At 38.7% G+C, this 15432-nt stretch overlaps 1 protein-coding gene across 2 annotated transcripts in view; it reads left to right on the forward strand.

Moving 5' to 3' along the window:
* The window catches only part of IQSEC3 (IQ motif and Sec7 domain ArfGEF 3), a 155392-nt gene that overhangs the window by 111195 nt on the left and 28765 nt on the right, over positions 1 to 15432 (forward strand). The window lies entirely within an intron of this gene.

Raw genomic sequence — 15432 nt, forward strand, 5'->3', positions numbered from 1 at the left:
GATAAAATGACAAGATCATAGAGTTAGAAGGCATTGAGATTTTAACCTCTGACACCATTCAAAAAGAGAGACTGAACCACAGAGTGAAAGGAATTAGGTCTGGCTTTACCATCTGTGCCTAAGGCAAGGTACCTCTACCTTTCTTGATTTTAGTTTTCTTATCTGTAAAGAGTAAGCAGGGAAATCTAAAAGATATCTAAGCTCCCTTCTTGATCTTATGGACATATGGGAATAGGGACTTTTACATACCAAGGTCTCTTATAAATAACTTTCAATTTTTCATGAGTAGATTCCCTATTCCCTGCCTTCTAGCTACCCTTGGGCTTACCATCAGTCGATTTTGACTCAAATCATACAAACTGATTTTTCTGTCAGCCAAAGCAAAACATAATGGAGAAAAATAAGTACTAGATGACCTTTAAAGTCCTTTCTAGCTCCAATTCAATGGTATTAAATTTTTCATCAACAAAGAGTGTCATAAAATACATTCCAAAGTCAAGTTTAAAAAATAATAATAATTACACTGGAAGGTCCAGTGCTCCCCGTTGGTGACCACTGGTGAGAATAATGGAGTTGAGAATATCGTAATTATCAAACACACGCTCTTTCTTTCTGTGAGGGCAATGGAGGAAAAATTGGAAATGTAGTAAATATTCCTCTTAGAATATAATCTCAGGCAACCAGATTGAAAGCCCATACTAGCTCAAGAGTATCTAATGGCTAGAGGAGTCACTCCCCATAAGCAAGGAAGAGCTGAGATATTAGGGCAATCTCAGAGAAGGGAAAAGGTTGAGGTTAGGAGAATAGGTTGACATTTGTTCCATGGAGATACCCCTTAGTTCTCCCAAATTATTTCTGGTCTTCAGTCTTTTCTAGTTCTTTTATGAGCCACCTTTTCTTCTCTAGGTCACAATAGGGATAGCCAGCAATTAGCAAGACCCATTTCCTAATGATCTTTGGAAGAATTCATACTTTTTGTATTCTTATTATGCTGACTGGTACATCTTTTTAGATTTCCATTTTTCTATCAGGCATTTGTCTCTATTGAAATGCCCTGTGATGTTTTATCCATAAAGCACTGAGTGTTTTGGGGAAAAACAGACTGAGAAATACCTTGTGTTTCTTTTTCTCCCTCTTCTCTTCCTCCCATTAATTCTCCTTTTTTCTTCAATACGTGTCATTTATAGAAATATTTCACTGTGTGAATTGTTTTTGTCCCATCTACCCTTGTCTTTGGCTGTCCTCTCCTCTTCTCATTTCTTTGCCCATTTAGCATGTTCCCATTCCGAACACCCCACCCCACTGCGAACCTCTAGTTAGAATCTCTTGTGTTTTTTTTTTAAAGTCAATTACCAAGTGGTTCAGACCCTACTTTTCTAATCTGCCCATTATGTACTGATTTGGTGTTTTGGGAGGGGCACATATTTTGGTTTAAATTTTTTTTCTTCCACCCTTAATCCTACTGTAATCCTACAAAGTAGAACAATGAAACAATGAAAACTACTTGCGTTTCTGGGAGGCTGTTTTTATAGGCTAGAAACTCAGTCAGACAAGGAGCTAACTACCTCCACCTCAGCTAAAGTCTTCTGCTGAGAAAGGCAGGTTGTCCCAGCAGCCATGGCAAGGGGCCAGCTGGAGAGCCAGAAGGGATTAGAATGAGGTGGGTTGTACAATGCCTGGGGCAGAGCCCATCTCTCAGGGGAACTCTTACATCTCAAAGATGTAGTGCAGGGTCCTGGGAAGAGTACTGGGCTTTTGGGAAACCCAAGCTCTTAGTAGAGCTCTGCTGCTTCAAAAAAATCACAGAATGTTGGAGTTGGAAGGTTCTCTCCTCCAATCCAGGCCTAAACAGGAATCCCCTTGGAAATATCCCTGATGGAAGAAATCTAGTCACTCCTTAAGTCCATTACTCCAGTCATGCTCCATAGCCTGCTGGATATCTCCCCCTGGATATCTTGTAAGCATCTCAAACTGAGCAGATACAAAGCAAACTCATTACTTTTTCCCTTTAACTTGCCCTGCCTCCAGATTTCCTTGTTTCTGCTGAGGTCACCATCATCCTTGCAGCAGTCAATAACCCTGGAGTCATCCTTGATTCTTCCCTTTCCTTCACCAGTCATGTAGCACCAGTTGCCAAGACGTCAATTCTACCTCTATAATATCTTTTTCACCAATGCCCTTCTCTCTACTCACAAAATTGATTTTCTAGTCCAGACCTTCATCTCCTCAGAGCAGGTTGTTGCTGAGTCAATTTTTAATCAAAATCAACTCTTTATGATCCCATTTGGAGTTTTCTTGGCAAAAATACCGGGGTAGTTTCCCATTTCCTTCTTCAGCTCATGTTACAGATGAGGAAATTGAGGCAACTAGCATTAAATGACTTGCTCAGGGTCATATAATTATTGTTTGAGGCCAGATTTGAACTTAGGAAGATGAGTCTTCCTGACTTCAAGCTCAGCACTATATCCGCTGCACCATCTAACTACCATAATACTTTCATAAGTAGCATCCTAGCTTTCCATTTCTCTTTTCTCCAATCTATCTTCTAGATGACTTTCACAATCATCTTTCTAGAATATGCTACTAAACATGTCACTCCCCTCTTCAGAAATCTTAAATGCCTTTAGGATATAATATAAACTTCTTAGCTTGGGGTTTAAGGCTTTCCTCAGTCTGGTTCCCACCTACCTTTCTAGACTTATTTAATGTTATTTTCCCCCTCATAATCTCCATGGTCCAGCCAAACTGAATGAAAACACTGTATTCAGAGCTAAAAGTTCTGGATTTAAATACTGGCCTTGCCACTTACTATCTGTCTGACCTTGGGCAAATCACTCTGAAACTCAATTTCTTCATCTTCAAAATGAAGGGTTTTGACTCTAGGAGCTGTAATGTTCCTTTTAGCTTTAAATTTATGATCCTATGGTCTCCAGGAATGATGAACTCCCTTCTTCATAGGGCAGTCCATTGCACTCACAGATAACTTTAATTATTAAGAAGACTCTTCTCATGTAAGGACTAAGTCTTCCTCCCTACCATTTCTACCTCTTATTCCTTGTTTTGTCCTCTCTAGCCAACCAGAGTAAGTTGAATTCCTCTTATCCTTAACAGTTCTTCAGATATTTTGAGACAATCATATGTCCCTGCTAAGCCTTTTTTCTTTAAACTAAATATCCTCAGTTCCTTTGAATTGCTTTTTTATGACAATGGCTTTCAGTAACCTCACCATCCTGGTTACTCTCTTCTAAACTCTCCAGGTTGCCAATGTCCTCCTATAAAGACAGAGTTCAGAAGTGAACAAAATAACTTTGATATGGCCAGACTAGTACCATAATTTGGGAATTCTTTGTTTTGGATCGTAGATTTCTCTTAATCCATTAGCATTTGGGACTGTCATATTTCAGTACGGGTTCACAACGAGTTTGCAATCTACCAAAAACCTGAGATCTTTTTCACATGAATTGCTAAGTAGCTATCCCTCCCTTCCCTGTGCATGGGCAGCTGCTTTTTTATCCCAAGTATAGGACTTTTCATCTCCTTATATCAAATTATACCTTATTAGAGGTGGCTCATTCTATTCTAGTCATATTTTTCAGCTCTTGATTGACATCCGATGTTTTCACTATCCCTTTCTCGCTGTGGATCATGTCTTGACTTGATATGAATGTCCTTCAAGTCCTCAAGTATGTTGCTGACAACTGTTGAATAGCAGATCCCTGAGGTACTCCATTAGTGACTTCAAGTTAAAGTCAAATGTTTAATAACCAAATTTGGGGTCTAGTCAATCAGCCATTGTTAAAACCATGTAAATTTTTAACCATCTAGGGCAGAAGGGTCAAAAACTTCCTGCCACACATACACATGTGACCCACTCTAGAGCAGTGGTTCCCAAACTTTTCTGGCCTACTGCCCCCTTTCCAGAAAAAACATTACTTAGCCCCCTGGAAATTAATTTTTTAAATTTTAATAGCAATTAATAGGAAAGATAAATGCACCTGTGGCCATCACCGCTTCCTGGATCACTGCAGCACCCACCAGGAGGCGGTGGTGCCCACTTTGGGAGTCACTGATCTAGAGTGCTCCTGGAACCACATTAAAATGGAATTGGAAAATATTTAATGAAATAATAAATAATAAATTTAATAAAAATATTTAATAAATAAAATTGTTAAATTTTAAAATAAAATAAAAAATAATTTAAATAATTTAAAATTAAAATTAAAGATAACTACTTAATAACATAAATAAAAATATAATAAAACATAGACAATATCACATTTTAAAAACTAAGTTAATATGTACCCTGAAAGGATTCTTATAAACAGATTAGTGGCCCCAGTTTCTATTCCAAAGGTAATGAAGGCAACTGAGACAAATGTTGGAGAGAGCTTAGCATTTGGTCAGACACTGAAGAAACCATGGTCCTCCATTGCATTTTGGATTGTGCAACTTTGCCTCACCTGAATCTTCCTGTGACCATGAAGCCACCCTGCATTTGTGGCTCCTAGTGTCCTCACCTTTAAAATGAGAGAATTACAGGAAATTGTTTCTAAGTTTCTTTCTAGTTCCCAGAATCTGTGGGTCTTTTTTTTTTTAAACCCTTACCTTCCGTCTTAGAGTCAATACTGTGTATTGGCTCCAAGGCAGAAGAGTGGTAAGGGTGGGCAATGGGGGTCAAGTGACTTGCCCAGGGTCACACAGCTGGGAAGTGGCTGAGGCCAGGTTTGAACCTAGGACCTCCTGTCTCTAGGCCTGGCTCTCACTCCACTGAGCTACCCAGCTGCCCCTTAAATTTTAATAGCAATTAATAGGAAAGATAAATGCACCTGTGGCCCTCACCGCTCCCTGGATCACTGCAGCACCCACCAGGGGGCGGTGGCGCCCACTTTGGGAGTCACTGATCTAGAGTGCTACTGGAACCACATTAAAATGGAATTGGGAAATATTTAATGAAATAAATTGTTAAATTTTAAAATAAAAAATAACTTAAATTTAAAATTAAAGATAACTATTTAATAAAATAAATAAAAATATAATAAAACATAGACAATATCACATTTTTAAAACTAAGTTAATATGTACCCTGAAAGGATTCTTATAAACAGATTAGTGGCCCCAGTTTCTATTCCAAAGGTAATGAAGGCAACTGAGACAAATGTTGGAGAGAGCTTAGCATTTGGTCAGACACTGAAGAAACCATGGTCCTCCATTGCATTTTGGATTGTGCAACTTTGCCTCACCTGAATCTTCCTGTGACCATGAAGCCACCCTGCATTTGTGGCTCCTAGTGTCCTCACCTTTAAAATGAGAGAATTACAGGAAATTGTTTCTAAGTTTCTTTCTAGTTCCCAGAATCTGTGGGTCTTTTTTTTTTTAAACCCTTACCTTCCGTCTTAGAGTCAATACTGTGTATTGGCTCCAAGGCAGAAGAGTGGTAAGGGTGGGCAATGGGGGTCAAGTGACTTGCCCAGGGTCACACAGCTGGGAAGTGTCTGGGGTCAGATTTGAACCTAGGACCTCCTGTCTCTAGGCCTGACGCTCAATCCACTGAGCTACCCAGCTGCCCCCTCTGTGGGTCTTTCATTAATTTAAAGGAAGCCCCGCGTCACCCCAGAAAGTTCTCCGCAGGCATCTGGGACACTCTAGAGCTATGTTTAGACTAGACCAGGGATATCAAGTATGTTCACACCCTGTAACCCTGCTGTGAAATACTCCTGAGCCCAGTCATCGCATTTTCAAACCTGTTGGATTTTAAGGAGCTTTTGTAAGAGTAAGATGCCTGTGACATAGACATATATAAGATCTTTAATGAAAAAGAGTCTTTACATTAATGAATTAATTAGCATTGCATAGGATGGGTAAAGCTGGGACAGGTGCCATACAGGAAAGGAAGACCAATCAAAGCAAGTCTGACTGAAGCAGCAGGGTTCTCACTTACCTTTTCAATTGAAGTCCAATTCTTCATAGCAAATTTTACAGAATAAACTGTTGTTTGAAGAAAATGTACAGCTTTAGTTTTATCATAACAAAGCAACTTGTACATTTTTAATGTTTAAAACTGAGCATCTTCCTTTCCAGTGAAACAAAAAGAAAATTAAAAAATAAGCAAGAAGGAAGATGGCCATCGTTGGGGGTGGATGGTGATGAAAACCTTCCCAGATTGCACCTCAGATCTCATCTAACACTTTCTCTAGCATTCTCTAATTCCCATGGTCTTGTGGCTAGCTGCCTGGCCTTGGGAGTCTAGAAGACCTCCATCTAAATTCCACCTCAGATACTTTGCTAGCTCTGAGACTTTGAGGCAAGTCATTTGATCACTATCTGCCTCAGTTTCCCCAACTATGGAACGAGGAGGAGGTTGGACTCCATGATCTCCAAAGCCCCTGCCAACCTGAGATCTTTGAAGCTGTTGTTGTATATAAAAGTATTCTCTGTACGTGTCTTATCTCCAGAACTTGATTGGTACCACCCTGAATTCAGAAGGCAGGCTGTGCCATACATCAACTTTGTATCTTCTCCATTGCCTAGGATATAAGGTAGCTTTTAAATAAACAATTCCACTGAATCAAATCAAAAGGGTTGAAAGCTCCTGGGCCCTTTCAGGCAGTCATGTAGAATTCCTACGGAGGAAGCCCTTCCTCACCATTTGGAGGCCAGCAATGGCAGCCAGGTGACCATTCATCGAGTCTCAGATATCTCTATGGTTTGGTAACTGTGGAATGTTATAAACTAGAGACGATGAAAAGGCAGGAACCAAGTCTGTGGGAGTCTTTTCATATACAAATAGCTACTTAATGAATACTTGTTGATGATGAAGATGATACCTAACAAAGGGAGAAGGAGGTGGTGGGAAGCATGTGGAGCTGGGAATCAGGACACCTGGGTTCTCTGCCCCGCACCTGTTTCCCTTGGATGCCACAGAATCTTCTAAGATCTGATTCCCTTCCCCCTTTCCTAGATCCCTTCCCCTTGACAACAGCTGCTCCTCCCATGTCCTGTTTTCCTATCTCCAGAGGGATTCATTGGGATTCCACTCGGCTTCCCCTCCCCTGCCTGATGACATTCAGTGAGTCGTATCCACTCTCTGCAAAGCCTTTTCCTAAATAAAAGGAAATAAATCATCCCATCCCTGGAGACAGCCATCAGGCCACCAACATAATCTTTAAATAAAAAAAATTCTTGAATAGGATTGATAGGAGACAGACTGGCAGAGAGAGAGAGAGAGAGGCTGCTGTGGTTTTGTGTGTGTGTGTGTGTGTGTGTGTGTGTGTGTGTGTGTGTGTGTGTGTATGCGTGTGCATGTGGCATGTAATGAGTAAATGGCAGCCTCTCTCCTCACCCCTCCCCTTCTTTCTCCCAAAAGGGGACATTAGTCTCTAAAACCATAGAGGGCATAAGCCCTGGCTTCTTCAGCAACCCTTCTGCCAACTGAAATGACTGTCAGTGTCAAAGGATTTAAAGCTGGAATTTACAGATGATGAAACTGCCTACAGAGGTGAAAGAATTTGCCAGACACTCACTAGTTAATGGCATATGTGGGATTTGAACCCAGAATTTCTGACTCCAAATCTAGAGCCCTTTCCACAGTAGCCCCTCTAGTCTTATCTTCATTATTACCTCTCCTCTTTATTCAAAAGACAAAATGAAGAGGAGCATTAACCATGACTTTAGCAAGCAGGGAGAGGGAAGTTTTGAAGCCCACACAGGGTTTTTCCTGTCCCCTACATTAACATCTGAAGGGGATTTCATGAAGGAGAAACTATTGTTCCAAATTCCTGTGAGATTATACAACCAAATTGTCACCTGCAATAGCTGCCATGGAAAAATCTACCTGTGGGAATAGCACTGAATTGGATGACAGAGGACCTGGGCTCAAATCCCAGTTCTTATTGGGGAACCTTTGTGAGCCTTAATGTCCTTATCTGCAAAATAGGGGGTTGGACAAAATCCTTTCCAGCTTTAAATTTATGATCCCACCATTCTCCCCCTTCTCCCAAGTTTCTGAGGAAATGAGGCTTTGTGCATCTCAGCTTTTACTCAGTGACTTATGTCTGCACTAGAGGCAGCAGGACTTAAATGAGTTCGGATTGTGCTTCCTGAAAACAGCTCTTGGGTCATTTTGATCTTCCTTCTTGAGCCTAGGGAGGAAAACTGGGAATAGCTACAGCTAGGGTGGAGGTGAATGGGCTGCATTCGATGGGTATTTTTGTTGTTGGATGTATGTGTTAGCTTTTACTTAGAAACATAGAGCTGGGAAATTTGGCTCTGCTCTATTTCCCCTCTGAAATTTTCGGTTCAGTACATTTGAAGGCCAGACGTTGGAGGAAGCTTCTAGGTCTCTTTGAACATTCTTCTCTCCAATCTGTGTTATTTTTTTCCTGTCCAAATTATATACGCATGGAGGCTAACTATCATTTTCATAAAAATGCGTCAAGGACAGCTTCTTATCTTGATGAAATGACACAGGAATGTACCCTGGTGGTTTTGTTCCCACCCCTTCCCCCCCCCATTCTCAAAGACGCCCAATGCATCCTTTGTAAAATATAATGACACGTTATTTCAAATATGGAGTTTCCGTCACATTTCACTATTTCATTTCCATGGAAATGTGTTGACCAGAGTGTAACAGATTTGTTCTTCTTTGGGGACATTTGTAGCTGAAGACAGGCTATCTGTCAAACCTAAGATGATGGAAAATTCTAGTTTTTCATTGAAGGAAAAAATATGTTGGCCATGTCTACTTCATTTGCCATATGGATACTCATAGTTTATTTTAGAGGAATTTATATGCCAAAGGGAAGGGATGAATTGGACAGTTTCTGGCCAGAAAACTTCAAAGGATCATAGATCTAGAACTGGAAGAGATGGCAGAGGCTGTCTAGTCCAACCCCCTTGTGGTGTAGATGAGGAAACCAGGACCCAGGGGAGTTAAATGAATTGCCCAAAGTCACATAGGAAGTTAATGTGAGAAACAGGATAAGAATGGGCAACATCAAATCATCAGATGATGCAGAAAGGATGAGGGCCAAATAAAGATAATTGGATTTGGCCATTAGGAGGAAGTTGGTGCCCCCTGAGAAAATTTCAGTAGAGGAACGTCTGATTCTGGCAATCAAAATGGAGGTGGCAGAGTAAGGAATGCTCTGAGCTCACCCAAACCCACCTACAAGCAAACCACCAAAAAAAAAAAAAAAAAAACTCAGAACAAATCTTGAGGTGGCAGAACCAACAAAAGACAGAGTAAAACCTCTGTTTTACTTTGGCTTCAGCCAAAGAAAACATAGAAAGACAGAAGGAAGGAGAATTTCAGCAGTGATAGGGTCAGAAACTAGATTACAAGGAGTTAAGAGCATAAGGAAATAGGCATCAAATGTTTGTGATAAAGAAATAGGCATCAAATCTTTTGAAGATGTTTGGCAGTGATGATGAGAGGATTAAGGTGACTGAATGTGATAGAAGTATCAAGAGGAAAGCTATATTAGATTGAGGAGACTTGAACATGTTAGTAGCAAGTGAAAAGAAGCCAGTGAAGGGGAGGCATATAAACACTGAAATATGGACCTGAAGGAATTAAGCAAACATGGAGAAAAGGATTAACCTTAACAAGGAATGGGATGCCTCTTCCTCTGAGACCATAGCTAATTGGAAGTCGGGGATAATCATTCTAAAACAATTTGAGGCGGTGGAAGAAAAGAGTTGAGAACATTCTTTTTTGAATGTTTTTGAAGTAGAGTTCCTCTACTGAAATTTTCTCAATTAAGAAGCTTACGCTATCTTTTGCTGTGAGTATATTATATATGGGGCCTGGACTATGGGAAGGATGGCAATTGGGGCTCAAGAAAAGAGGAAAAGGTTTTGAGTATTTCTCTGGTACATGAAGTAGGGAGTCACATAAATAAGGCTTTTATATCAACTTTCAGTTTCCCTTTCTAGGTAGCTAGAGATGGAGCTAAGAAGAAAGAGGAAGGGGGCAGCTGGGTGACTCAGTGGTTTGAGAGCCAGGCTTAGAGATGGGAGGTCCTAGGTTCAAATCTGACCTCAGATCTTCCTAGCTATGTGACCCTGGACAAGTCACTTGACCCCCATTGCCTAGCCCTTACCACTCTTCTGCCTTGGAGCCATTACACAGTATTGATTCTAAGAACGAAGGTAAGAGTTAAAAAATATGTTTTTTTAAAAAAGAAGAAGAAAGAGGAAGACAAAGATTTGGGAGGCATTTGTACAGAGATAATAGTTGAAGCTGTGGGAGAGATAAGGTCAAGGAAGAGAATGGAAAGAGGAGAATCTTGGGAGACAAGGATTAGAAAGGCATTGAAGACCCAGCAAAGGGGACAAATAGGCAGTTTAAGTTAAATATTTAAATATCTCTCATTAATTAATCAGCTGTCAGCCAAATTTATTAGATGTTATTTAATAAACTGGAGAAACCCCTTTTCTCATAGCAGTTGCCCATCTCTATATTTTTGAAACCTTCAATCTCCTATATTTAAATAAACATCAAAATTAATGTTTATATAATTCATTTAAAATATTTAAAAGTTATCATTCCATATTTAATAAAAGAAATGAATATTTCCAGTGCAAAGAATAGAAAAAAGATATAAAATTCTGAATCATTTCTATGAAGTTTGTCTAAAGCATATCACAAATTTGGCATGTTAATTTCAAAGCTGTCCTTGTTTATGTACCCTACTCTGAACTTCTCCTTGTACTCTTCTATATGTTCTTTTTAAACAATACATTGCACCTCTTGCCCCCTCCTCAAATGTACCCTTCCCTACATTTTAAGAAATCCATTATGTCAAATAAGCCATATCATGCAAAACAAATACCCAGAGCCACCAGGTCTGAAACTGTCTATCTCACTCTGCATCTCATAGCCGTTACTTCCCTACCAGGAAAGGGGTTGTTTTATTTATTTATTTATTTTTGCTTTATTTTTGTTTTGAGATTTTGCTTTGGAGTCACAGTCATTTTGATATAGTTCTTTATTCCCTCAAAGTTATCTTTCTTTAAAATATTTTAGTCACTATAAATTGTTCTAGTTCTTCTCACCTTACTATGTATCAGTTTATACAAATCTTCCCATATTTCTCTGAATTCATTTTTTTGGGTAACTTCTTATGATGCAATCACATTATATTCACATGACATAAATATTCAATTCTTCACAGTTGATGGGTGAAATCTTATTTTATAGTTCTTTCCTACCACAAAAATACTTTTGTAAATATTTTGGTTTTGTATGTGGGCTCTTTTCCTTTGTCTTTGATCTCTTCATCAATTAGTCAGTCAATAAATATTTATTGTGCCAAACACTGTGCCAAGTAAGAGGATAAAAAAAGACAAAAATAATCACTGCCCTTGGGGAGCTCGAAATCTAATATAATTGGGGTATAAGGCCAGGCGTAGTATTATTGGGTCAAATTCACAGCTTGGTGACTTTGAGGATATAGTTCTAAATTGCTGTCCAGAATGCCTTTCCTATTTTCAAAGCTTCATCGATATTGTATTATTGGGCCTCTTCTCCCACATCATCTCCAATAATTCCTTCTTTATTTTTGTTACTTTGTCAATCTGATGAGTATAAGGGAAAATTTGAGGGTCTCTTTAATTCTAATTTATCATGTTATTTGTTGTTTGGGGTATTTTTTTCATGTGGTTATTGATATCTTGAGTTCCTTCCTTTGAGAACTATCTGTTAATATCCTTTGACCAGTTATTTACTGGGAAATAGTTCTTATTCTTATATGTTTATATCAGTTTCTCATTTATCTTGAATATTAAAACTTTATCAAAGAAACTTACTATAAATATTTTCCCCCAGTTTTTCTCTCCTAATTTTACCTTTATTGATTATATTTGCCAAGTTTTAAATTTTTATCTTCACAGATCCTTTCTATCTCTTACTTAGTCAAGAATTCTTCCCCTATCCATATATATCCATATACATGCATATATTTATATCTATACATAAAATGCCCATTTGGAGTTTATTGTGATATATGATATGAGATATGTGGTCTAAATCTAATTTCTGCCAGACTTCTTTTCAGTTTTCCCTTCACTTTTTGTCCTTAACCCAGTATCTAGAGTCCTTGGTTTAATGAAGCTTATACTACTACTATGTTCATTCAGTTTTGTGTCTTGTATAACTAATCTGTTTCACTATTCAATTTTTCAAATTTTTTTCTTGTACCAAATAATTTTAATGATTCCTTTTTTGTAGTAAAGAGATCTATAATATCAGAGATCCATCCTTTCCACTTTAAAGCAATGTTTCCCTTGAGTTTCTTAACATTTTTTTCCTCTTAATGAATTTTGATGTTATTTTTCTTAGCTCTCTAAAATAACATGGCTCTAGTATACATAAGGTCTCTAGGTTTTAGAAAGCTATTGTCGATCATATTAAAGGAAGGTCTATTGGAGGCAGCTGGGTAGCTCAGTGAATAGAGTCAGGCCTAGAGATGGGAGGTCCTAGGTTCAAATCTGGCCTCAGACACTTCCCAGTTGTGTGACCCTGGGCAAGTCACTTGACCCCCCCATTGCCTAGCCATTACCACTCTTCAATACACAGTATTGAAACCAAGACAGAAGGTAAGGATTTAAATTTTAAAAAATAATTTATAAAAAAATAAAGGAAAGTATATTCCTTTGTTTTTTAAATACTTTCAAAAATGGATATTGTGATTTGTCACAGTTTTTTCTATATCTATTGATATGAGCATGTCATTTTAATTTTTGTTGTTGTTAATATGGTCGTTTATTTTGATAGCTTCCCTTATATTAGACTAGGTATAAATCCTTCCTGATCATAATGTTAGCTGTTCTTTTCATATGTGGTATTAGACTCTTTGCTAATATTTTATTTGAGATTTTTGACCTAGTAATCCTTAGGAATATTTGGTCTTAAGTTTACTTGTTCTGTTTTGACCATCTTTGATTTAGGGAAGATTCAAGACTATATTTGTTATCATATAACTGAAAATATTTTTGTGCATATGGGTCTTTCCCCTCTTTCTCTGAGAGCTTTAGGGTTGCCTATCACTTTATATACTCCATTTTGTAGGATTTTATTCTTTTTTTTCCCCAAAAGATTTTAATTTCAGTTTCCAGTAGTCTCTGTTACATTAAAGTTCCTAGGTAATTCCCTTCCTCCTTCCCCATTCTGCACTATAGAAGACATCATTTGACAAAAAAAAGTATTCATAAAATAATGTCATGAGTGTTTCTATGTATCAATTCTTTCTCTGGAGGTGGACGTTCACAGTTATTCTTCAAAAAATATTTCTCTTGCTGTATACAATGTTCTCTTCATGCTGCTTGTTTCACTCTTCATAATTTCATGGAGGTCTTTCCATGGTTTTAAAAACTCAACTTGTTCATCATTTCTTAATGTGCAATAATAGTATTCCACCACAATCGCAGGCCACAGCTTCTTTAGCTTTTCCCCAATTGGTGGGCATCCCTTCAATTTCCAGTTCTTTGCCTCCATAAAGAGAGCTGCTCTAAGTATTTTAGAATATCTTTTCTCTGATTACCTTGGGAAATCGACCTAATAGTGGGATTGCTGGGTCAAGGGGTATATACAGTTGTAGAATTCTGGGCATAATTCTAAATTGTTCTCCAGAATGGTTTCCTCCAGGTATCCTGTTCTTCAGGAACCTAAAGGGTAGCTAGCTATAAATCTTCAGAACTTCAGGGTTCTGATAACTGCCCTATTGTTTGAAGCTTTGCCAGCTCCCAACCCCGGTACAAGGTCAAAGGGACACAGCAGCAACTTCCAAATATTTCATGCTCACCTTTGGTCTAGAATTCCATCTTTCTGTTCCCAGGAACACTGGTGCAGCTTCAAGAATCCCTGGCTCACTCCCATTCCACATGCTGTAAGTCTTCTTCATATTTCACTGCCTAGCCAAGACTTCTCTGGCTGAACTCCTTCCCTAGTTCGCAAAGGTTCTGGCTATTTCTTTGTGTGACTCTGGGCCAATGCAAGCACTTTGCTGTATGTCCTTAGATGTCTTTGGTATGTCTTCAATGTGGTACTCTTTTTTGATCCTTGTTGGAGTACCTCCACAGGAGCTAGTCTGGTTTGCTCCCATTCATTTTACAGATAGAAGCTGGCTGTGAAATTTCTTAATTGTGTAATAAATAAGAAAACAAAGCCATAAATTAGTATTTACAATGTTTCAACTACTCAAGATTTCAGATTTACCTAGAGTAATAATAAATAATAATGATATAGTTTATAAAGCCCTTTATTTGTTGATATTTCTCTCAGCTTCCAGGGAAGCAAGGTCCTTTCTCCTGTGTAATTAGGATTTGCTCCCCAGGACTCTCCCAGCATCCCATCTTCGTTCTCACATTATATCCTTAAGTTTGGAGATAAAGTTGTGAGTGTAGCTCCACCCTGGCTCTCTTCTCCCGGGAACTTGGCTGCGGCAGTTGGGTGAGTGCCAGGCAGGAGAATTTTACTCACGTGGCTTTACTCAGGCTTTTCCTTTTGTTCTTGTACTTCTTTTACTTCAAGTGATTATTAATAAATCTTATAAAATATAATACTTGGAATTATTGGATATTAATTTAAATTTTACATTCCTCTGGGCAGTAAACCCAACTTTCCTTTCCAAGTCAAAGCTGCTCTCTCCCAAGCAACCAGAACCCCATCTCAGGATTAGTTATTTTTCCCTATTTGGGGTTTTCTTGGCAGAGATCCTGGAGTGCTTTGCCATTTCCTTCTCTACCTCATTTTATAGGTGGGGAAACAGACAAACAGAGTTAAGTGACTTGCCCAGGGTCACCCAGCTAGTAAGTGTCTGAGGGCAGATTTGAATACCACCTCAGTAGCATCCTTGAATTTCACTGATAAGTTATTCTTCTTCTTGCCACAAAATGCAGAACATATATATCCAAGAGAGACTTATTTCCTCTCCTTTATTCAGTCCCTCCTATTCCTCCTCCTCATCTTTTGTACAATTTACCTTTCCTTTTTCTAAAACGACTACCAAATTGCTTCACTTTTGTATAGTCTGTGCATCCCCCTCAGGAAGTTACCTCCACATTTTCAAATCTCATTATCTTCTTATTACAAAAATTAGCATTAACATTAGCATCCCTACAACCCAGTTACATTTCTATTACTCAGGTTTCGGCAATAATTTACAGAAGCTACTTTTAATCCATTGGTGGATAGGTGGCTCAGTGTATAAGTGCTGAGCCTAGGACCAGAATTCAAATCATGACCTCAGACACTTACTAGCGGTGTGAAAGGGAGCAAGTTACTTAATCCTGTTTGCCTCAGCTTTCTCATCTGTAAAATGAGCTGGAGAAGAAAATGGCCAACCACTTCAGGAACTTTGCCAAGAAAACCCCAAATGGGGTCACAAAGAGTTGAATATGACTGAAGAAGTGATTAGACAGATTCCTTGGGAG

The sequence above is a fragment of the Gracilinanus agilis genome, chromosome 5, assembly GCF_016433145.1.
Source record: "Gracilinanus agilis isolate LMUSP501 chromosome 5, AgileGrace, whole genome shotgun sequence".
Lineage (NCBI taxonomy): Eukaryota > Metazoa > Chordata > Mammalia > Didelphimorphia > Didelphidae > Gracilinanus > Gracilinanus agilis.